Below are 10,088 nucleotides of genomic sequence, written 5' to 3' on the forward strand. Positions count from 1 at the left end.
GCATCTATGAAAACAGTCCCACCTTTACATTCTTCTTGTAAAGATCCCACATTTGAAAAGAAGTTTTACGGAAAGAGAGCAGGCCGCAAGTGCAGCTGACCACCTTTTCTTGATCAGATGAATTATACATAGAATATCTGTCCCACGTTCAATAGGCTCTCATGGGGAATATTAAAGATCACACTGTTTTCCCTGCAGATCCTCCGAAGGAAGGCATAAATGTAATCAACAGCTATCCTTTTAATAATTCCCGAATCCCTCCGAGCCCTCACAATTGTGTTCCCAAGAATGTGCACCACCCCAGCATCCTTGCACCTGTTCAAGAAATCCAATTCATCCCCAACTGTCTGGATTGTCTGGCCTGATGAGCTCACTAAACCATTTCCATGGAGCGGGGATTGGGCAGGTACTATAGAATCATTCGATGGTGAGTACGTTAGCTCTACATTAGAGGAGACTCTGTTGCCATTGCCATTCTCAGTAAGAAGGAAATCACTATATTTCTCGGTCCGCTGCCCGCATAAGCTGTACTCGTCAGAATCAGAGTATCCTTCCATCATACTTTCAAGACGAACAAAAAGAGAGAGGCTATCAAAGAGCATCTTCTCAAAATCATCGTCTTTCTTGTGGAGATCTTTGTATCCATACCTTGCAATACAGCGGAACATGTGGAAATTCTTCGGACCAATCCTTTTTACAAGAAACCGTTCTTCCACAGGTACTGTGTAGACTGGGAGGTATTTGACACAGACGAAGACGACAACAGAGTGGATGGCAGGGAGGTTGGTAATGAAGTGGGAGAAGATGCGAGGAACGCCGCTTGCCAGCTCTGTGTACACGAAGCCTATGCCAGGGACCCGAACCAGGCCAAGGCTGGGGCCAAGGCCCAAGATCCAGGCCATTGAGACCTTACTGTGCATCTCAAACTCATACCGCTTCACAGTTCCATAGTGCCATATATACATGATGAGGAGGAAGACAGCAGCGATGACAAGTGGAACCCAACCACCTTGGTCTATCTTGAAGAGCACTGCAGAGAAGTATGGGAGTTCCACCAGCAAGGAAAGACCGGTGAAGATGACAATAAGGATCCAGTGGCTCCGCCATACCAACAGCATTATAGGGACCATAAGAAATGTTGTCACCAGCATAACTATCACCACAGCAGTTCCTGTTCATAAAATATAGAATTTATTTATTATTATGAAACAAGCATGAAGAAATTTAATGGAGAGATTCATGTATCAAGCACATATAATCAAATTATATTATGAAAAATGACAACTTGTTCAATGATCAATTAAAACTAGATTTTTGCAGAAAACCAAAAAATAGTTATGGCACAAAATGGAATGCCATTTCAAAGTCATGAACAATCAACTTGCTGGTCACAGGTTCTAACTGCATGGAAATCAGACACATAGAGCAACTTAAAAATAATCGAATCTCAGCATGATATATCATGCAGGTGGCAGCATTAAGTCATTGATTATATTTTCCACTTGCAAATATATATCTATTGGTGTCTACTAAGTTTTTACAGTTGAGAGTTGCTCAGAGTGCTTTCTGCTGATGTTTTCTTTGAAAAAGCCATCCTGGTCCCCCCTGTGATTATGCTATTGTTAGCATGATTTGCTACACCTACGTTTTCTTCCTCTCTCCTGATCTCTTAATTCTCCTCCCCCTCTCCCTCACTCCCTCTCTCAATTCTACTCTCCTGATGCCCTCTCTCTCGATGCTCCATGGCGATGATGCAACGACAACAGCTAAGGTTAGGGTTTTGCGACGACGAGGTACGCCTCCCCCCTCTCCCTCTCTCTCTATCCCTCCCTCCCTCCCTCTCCTTCTCCTTCGTCTTCTCCTTCTCTCCCTCCTTGGTTCTAGTATAATTTGGCTTGGTACGGCACATACTAGTACCATACCAAAGCAGTTGTCGGCCCAGTACATCCTGGTATCGGGTTCAAAGAATCTTGCATAGGGGTGTGTATGCAATTGCTAGATTTTGGAGAGGCATATCCATAACTTGCAGATTTTATGAGGCATATGTGCAAGTTGTACGCTTTTAGAGGGATGTATGTTCACTTTAAACTTTTTGAGGGATAACAAGCAAATAAGCATTTTTTGAACTGTATGCAAAAGTATCTTAACTCTTAAGTATCAAACCTTATGATGATTAGTCACATGATAAGTCTTCATATGAAATATTGTCATCATTGCTACTTCATTGTAACATCTGACTGTTTTAAAATAAAGCAAATAGGTCATGAAATTATTGTTGATGTGTGTGAAGTTAACAGCTTACCATATGCATTTCCAATCTGACTTTGATTTTTGAATCCAGCTGTGACAGCTATGCAAAGAACCATAAGGACCCAATTAATATCTGGTATATATATCTGACCGAGGAACTTTTTTGATGTATGAACAACTTTGACCCTTGGAAAACAACCAAGTGCAAGTGCTTGTTTGATTATTGAAAATGTTGCAGATATGGTGGCTTGACTCGCAACAATTGCTGCTGCTGTTGCAATGATAAAAGCTGGCCAGTATATACTATCTAAAAAAATAAAAAGATGTCACCATCCACTTATATAGAAAGAGACTTAAAGGATTCTGTACTGTAAGAGTCAGAAGGGACCTGGAATAGAACGATAAAAAGCATCAAACACATGCCCTTTATTGCTAACTATATAAGCAGCTTGTCCGGTGTATGCCATAAGAAGACAAGGGAACACAATGAGGGTGAAAGCAATCTGCAAACGGAAAACACATAATCTGAGCACATTCAACTTAAGATATTGATCATAATTGTGTGAATTGATAATAAATACCTGAACAGCTAGGACAGGAAAGTGACACAGATCAGCAAATAATGCTTCTGTCCCTGCATAATAATGTTGCAGGACAATGCAAGTTAGCTTTCAGTATACCAAGAAAAATCCATGGTTACATACAATGACGCACCACAAGAAGGTGCATCAGTTCAGAAGAATCTCACCTGTGATACTAAGAAGAATTCCTCCAAGAGAGGTCCAATTATGAAGTTTCCCTCTTCTAAAATACCGATATGTATAAATTGGATTGTAAGCCTTGAGAACAAGAACTATCATATTTCCATATGTTTAGAGCACCAATAGCACCAATCAATAAAAACCAGAGGAGAACGATGGGAGCAAAAAGCCATCCAACTTTGTCTGTACCATAGTGTTGCATGCTAAATAAACCAACTAATATGACCACAGCAACAAGTATAACCACATCTGAGACATTGGGACATGAGAATGAAAAAGCAATTAGCCGTGCATAATTCAACTAAAGTCATTTTTTTATTTTCATTACTTTAGGAAGCTTTATCATTCAAAAACATGATCCCTTTATAATTCAAATTTCAGACTTTAAGTGTTTAGATTTTCCAGCAGTTGTTTAATAATTAGAAGGAAAAAGTTGAAAAATGGAAAATTATTAGGAAATTCTACTCAAAGTAGAAATTTCTAATTCCATGATTTAAGGGACTTTTTGATATTCATAATACAAGTGAACATCTAGTTGTCTAAGAACATAACATATGATTTTTTTTTCTTTCCATAGCAGTAATATTAAAATATTTCATTTTCAGTCCAGACATGCCCTTTGAAGGGCATTTATAATATGTTTATAATGGAGAATTTCATGGAATGACCAATCCTTATCATCAGGTCCAATAAATGAGAAAAATTGGCATCTATGCCTAAGAGTATAATTGGTACGAAATAGATTGATAGTATTCTAGAGCTTATAAGTGAGAAAAATGATTTTTTGAAATTGAGAGCTTCAAGGGATCCATGAATTCAAGAGTATGCATCAAAGCACATATAGGTGGTAAAAGCCATACCATTACTCATGTTGGGATGGTCAACCTTTATTCCACCTGATGCTGAAAGAACTGCAGAAAGATAAAATTTTAAAGTTAGAATTTTAGAGAGGCTAACAGAGCAATCACATCCAAGACACTCATAGAAACATTAGCAGTAAGAGTGCACTATAAAATGCGAAAGAATCCTGGGAAAAACTTGGACAATTGAAGGAGCCCCTTTAAAAACTTATACAAAACAGTGACAATTTTTCCAGCACATTCAATGAAAAATGTTTGGTGAAACTTATTATTTTTCCATGGAAATGCCTTGAAAAAAAAAAGAGTATCTGAAACTTAATGGAAAACCTTAAGCATTTAGTCCTCGTTTGGATGCCTTTACAATTAAATCAAACTCTTTATTTCTTTTTGCTTGTAAGGTTAGGCAAAGGAAATATTTAATATTTATTTAAGAGTTGTATACTGTTATGCAAAACTCTCTAGGAGATAGTAACCTGAGAAAAATAATGAAATATGATATTCTACTACCAAAGAGATTTTAAGATTTTTTTTTGGTTATTTCTGAGCCATGCAAACAGTATACCATGTTTAAGGCTACAGCCTGAGGTTCGCCGTCTCGGTACCAGACCCATACCAGTACTATTCTATTACAATGTTGGTATATAGTACGAGACGTACCAAATATTGGTATGGTATGAGACTGCATACCGGTTCGGTACTGGTATGATATGGTACTGACCTGTATGGCAAACCTTGCTACGGCCTATTGGTGAAGCAATGTGATGGTCGAGGCCTCTATAAGAAAACCTAATTTACAAAACATAAACATATTGAATCTTCTGTTAAAAAAGAAAACAGTTTAGGAGCAAACATATCAATTCATAGACAAAAAATCTGATAGCATATCAGATATGGATCACAGCCTTCAATCAAATATGTATATCTCAAATCAGAGAACAATCAACATAAATTTTAAAACAAACTATATAATAAAATGAATTCCTGATATCAAATTTCTAGGGTTGACAGAATTATAACCATTCATCAAAGCAATTCTTCCACTACACCAAACTCATGCATACCATGTGATGGTTGACCCACCATCTGTCGAAAATCTTACCTTTTAAATCTCTAACATAAATCTTATGCGCCCATAAACCAGATACCATGGTAAAAATAACCCAGTTCCAAGAATCTCAATGATTGACCACAGAGATATAATGAAAGTATAAATACGGACAAATCATAAAAATGATTATTATGTAATATTTGTATGACTATAGTAGATCACTGTTTCTGGTTTTTATAGACCCACTGACATAGGAAGATAGACCAATCATAGGTTAATGCTAGATCCTCCTATAGAAAAGATCAAAAGTAAAGAATCATACTGCAGCAAAAGAATGAAAATGTTGAATTAGAGACTTAGATGCATGTCTTTTAATTGGGGGGACGTTTTTGGGCAAAACTATGAAGATGCAATGGTAGTTGCAGAGAGCAAAATGCTATAATAAATGCAGCACATTTGCACAAACAATATCAATAACAATAACAATAACAATGATGATGATAATAGAAGAAGAAAAAGAAAAAGTAGCCAATGCATCATATTCTCACAAAGGGCATGTTACTAAATATATATGCAAGAATTACACCCTAGAAGATGCAATCACCAAATGGCTGTCAGAATCTTAATGACATAGATCCACGCCATAGATGCAGAAGAAATGCAGGAGGCAAAAAATGGAGGGAGAATTTAGGGAACTAGCAGCAGCAGAAGCTCGATAATCATGATCCTAGATTCTGATCATGGAATGGAGATTTGTTTGGACAACCACAAATGATGCCCACGTTGTAAGGAGTAAGATCCAACACTTTGTACAATAATGTGGATTTTCTGTGAACTAATTACAATATATAATGCGTGCGTGTTTGCACTGGTTTGTAAGTCACGTATTGTCAGGTAGAAAAGCTCGAAGAACATGAAACCGATCTTTGACTAAAAATATTGCTGTAATGAAAGACTTGAACATAAGGAACAAATCTTTGCAACTAAGGGAGTCAATAAGCTGTTAGATATAGTTACAGGAAAGAAGAAAAAAATGTAAACAAGATCTGGTTCTACCTCAAAAATATATATATATTAATCTAAATCACTAACTCCAGGAGCTTATGTAAATGGATACATGAAGGGGATTACAGGGAGCAAGTTGTCTTAAGAGACTGCATACAGAAAAGCAATACAGTCAAGCTACTAACCATGGAGAAGGAAAATATAGAACAAACTGACCTGATATAGCTGGAGTAAGAATCCCATCTCCAATTGCCATACAAGTACCAATAAGAACAAGAATGAGAAGAGCATTCTTTTTATAAGAATGTGTCTCTAACCATCTCTTGATTTTCGCGGCTAGCGAATTCTCATCATAAGTCTTACGACTGTATGTTGTTAATTCTTCATCTGTTCTATGTTGGTTGGGAATAGTATTTATATTTGCATGGCGGCAAAGCAGTGAATAAAGAGCAAATGTACCACCTGCACATAACAAAGCAGAATTTGTATTTTCTCAATATGCATAAAAAGGAAAAGACAGCAGCCAAGAGAATGAAGGGTTAATTTTTAATAGTCCTTGATATTAGTGACTACAATCAACAGCATTCACGTTTGCATTATTATTTTTATTTTTTTACTAACAAATTGAACCAGCAATCTGAATATATTAGCTTCCACAAATTTATGTTGAAACCTATATTTGATGAGTAATCTAAATCTTCATTGTCCAGTAAGTCTCTATTGTATTGTATACCACATAATTGACAATTTATAAAGAATAATCAGCACACTGCCAACTGTTCTGCATGGACACAATGATAGAGTTGATGTATAAGACTCATTGATAGACCTTGAAAAGTACATTTAACTTAACATCTTCCTCAATATTTCTTTAGATACTGCAGAGAAAATAATTAAGTGGATTTATGACCAAAGTTTTCCAAACAGTAGATGGATATAGTTTCATTAAGGGGATTACCTTGTAGAGAATGCACAGTGAACAATAAAACATCATATGATGTAGAAAACTGAAAAAACTGTTTCCAGGCCATGTGTAACTAACAATTCTCATAAGAGGCTAAGGACCTTATGTACCCCTTGATGGGGTCTCAAAAAAAATGTCAAACAAATAGCAGTGAGACTGATAGGGCTGATGGAAGATGTTTTTCTCTTAGACTTAACAAGGCCATACAGAAGGAGAATAAAGGAGAACAAGATTTAAACATATATTGGGTTTTGAAGGAATGCAAGATAAGCAATGCTAAAAAAGGCTTACGGCAAGCTAGTTCTTAGATAGGAGTTTTATATTTTTACTTACTTCTAAATCCAGCATAATTGACAACTAAATTCCATAGTTCTTAACCATCGTGAAATCTTTTCAGGAGATATTCATTTTTCGCGGGAGAAACAAATAAGATAACCAGGCACAGCAGCATTTTGAATCCCACCAGAAATGGAGAAAATAAATCTAAGGCCAAAACAACTTTAATTGATCTCTCTCATCAGAAGATGTTTCTTTGATGCCAAGCTTTGCAACATATTTGCAAGGTGTAGATAACTCCCAAGATACCATACTTGGAAAAAAAAGAAGAACCAAGACTGAATGTCTCTCCAAGGATCTTCAATGTCATCTATCGATTTCTAGGTCTATATAAACTTTTTCTATAAAATTAAGAAGGAACAAACCATGAATATAAAGTTGTAAGTCATAGAATTTGTGAAATTTAATGTAGTGTTAGTTATAACTGCACTGGTAAACATAAGCATGTGGCATAAACATGTGTTTTTTGTAAAAATGCTGTCTATGAGGATGAATTTGGGTCATTGCCCACAAGTGAGTGATCATTGCTACAGCATCCCAACACATTGCTCCTCAAGTTCATAGCACTAAGACAGGATTTATCTTCCTAAATGTCTTGTGATAGCCTATGAGTCTAAAATGAAATACATCAATTAGAAACAATGGATACATCTTACATTTGATAGCATATGAGTCTAAATTCCGCCGGAAAGAGTTTATAAATAAATAAAGATCCCTAGTATCATCTTCTATACTGAGATATACCATGAGGCCAAAGAAGTTGATTCGAGATCTCAGCTGATCAACTTCTTGGCCTAAAAAAAAGTCATCTTCATGGTGATACATAATTTCACCAAACCAATAATATTGGATCTTTACCATCAGAGCATTAGAATCCTTTTTTGCTGTCGATTCATCTGAAACATAGGTTCTCATTTCCCTTTTGATCATCATACAATACCTTCATATTTTGTGTGTGTGTGTGGTGTGTGTGTGTGTGTGGCATCAATTAATACTTAGTAGTGGTCAAAATCTGTTGAACTTCCTTTTATTACTTTGTTTTCTTTCTAGCTCAGTTTCGTTATCACCAAGGTCATTTTGGGTTACAGTAGTAACGAACCTTCCTTCCTATCCATCCCCATATATTCTCTATACATTCAACAAAGGACAGTTAATAGGAGATTAGTGGACAATATAATAACACTATTAACTCAGTTTTGGAAAACTTTGCATTATTGTTCAAAATTAATTCACTTAAGTATTTATTTGTGTTTCTTGAATTGAGATCAAAATATTGATCCAACAATGCTCTAAATGGTTTTTGAAGCTTTCTCTTTTAGTTAAGCATAGTTGACTACTCTAGATTCTCCTAGTTAGGTTATCTCATACTACACTATGGTCATTGAGACTTCTTTAGCAGTTCACCCTTCTCTCTTATACTTTTGACTGCTTATTCCTTGTCATTCCTGTACATTATTTGCCTCTAAGGAGATCAACTTTTTAGGATTGCCCAATTAATGGAGCACAAATTTGATCGTTGCCGCCCTCTTATGCAAGGCAGCCTATTCACGTCATGGGATTGCAGTGAGAATCTCTATGATTACAACTTCTAGTTTGCCAAGTATGAGAAAACTATTGATGTGTATTATACATTCTAACTTAGGAGGCAAACACATATATGATACCAAAAACTAGGCCAGCAGTCAATGCTTGCTTCAGAACATACAGAGATTGCAAACTGTTTGACATTGTGCAGCCCTTATGCAGCCTGGACCCCCTGTTCTTTTGATTGGCGCAACCTCCCAAAACATTTTGTCCATGAATCATTACTTATATATGGCTCAGGAAGATCCTCAAAAATCTTCAGTCCAATGATATCTCCTTCAATATGAAATGGGATCTCACCTGCTTTCTCCCTCTGTGTGTGTATGTGTGTTTATGCGCATGTTCACATGCACATATAGGATATTTATCAGTTAAAACTAAGTAATCTTTCCCATAGAAGACCTAAGACCCTTTCCCTTTGCTTCAACTCAACAAGTTTGGTTCTCCTTTTTCTCATATTTCATTTTTTACTTTTGCTCAACCTTTAGTTTATCTCTACTTTTAATCTTGAAATAGTAGTTAGTTTATGAGTTCCAAGCATCAAATAAACAGTCTGGCCTTTATACATGACAAACATTCTAAGAACAAGGTGAAAGGTCCATTAAAGCATTATGTACCCTAATGACCAGATATTGGTAGGAATTCCATGCTGAGGACCATAAAACCACCTACTATTTTACATTGCAAAGTAGCAAGTTTTGGAAGATCTCCATATCCCTATCCAAGGATTAGAATAGCATCTGTTGATGTTGTGCCAACCTAGAATTCTCATGGCTCATACTATGCTGTGCCAGTGTTTGGCATGCACTAGAATTATAGCATGGCAAGCAATGACATGAAGCAGGCATCACATAACTATCATCTGCCAGCAAGGCACTGGTAGGAAACATATTAGCCTGTGCTGATCAGGCACAAACAACACTTAAATCCATGCCTCCATCAATTTTTCATGTGCCCTCACCTCAAGTTTGAGCCACTCCATGGCAAGCTTCTCCATTGTAATTCTTGTCTTATCACCCCTAAGATTATCTGCCCATAAGCCTCTATTACACCATATTCATTCTTCATGCTTTACCCATAATGCTCTCTTACCTTGTGTATCTCACCTAACAAATTGAGTGAGGTTTGGACCATTGATGGTAGAACCTTTGGTAACCACATTAATTAAGCAACAATCATTTTTGATGTTATAGAGTTAACCAAGCTTATTTAGTTTATATCGTACATATCGAACTAATGCTTGAGTGATCCAACAATAAAGAAAATAGCGAATGTCTTTG

The 10,088-nt window shown here is 36.4% G+C and overlaps 1 pseudogene; it reads right to left on the reverse strand.

The window, feature by feature from the left end:
• Positions 1-3: 3 nt before the first annotated feature.
• On the reverse strand, positions 4-6,411 carry LOC120112751 (annotated as a pseudogene).
• Positions 6,412-10,088: the final 3,677 nt, after the last annotated feature.

The sequence above is a fragment of the Phoenix dactylifera genome, chromosome 12 (genome assembly GCF_009389715.1).
Source record: "Phoenix dactylifera cultivar Barhee BC4 chromosome 12, palm_55x_up_171113_PBpolish2nd_filt_p, whole genome shotgun sequence".
NCBI classification, from domain to species: domain Eukaryota; kingdom Viridiplantae; phylum Streptophyta; class Magnoliopsida; order Arecales; family Arecaceae; genus Phoenix; species Phoenix dactylifera.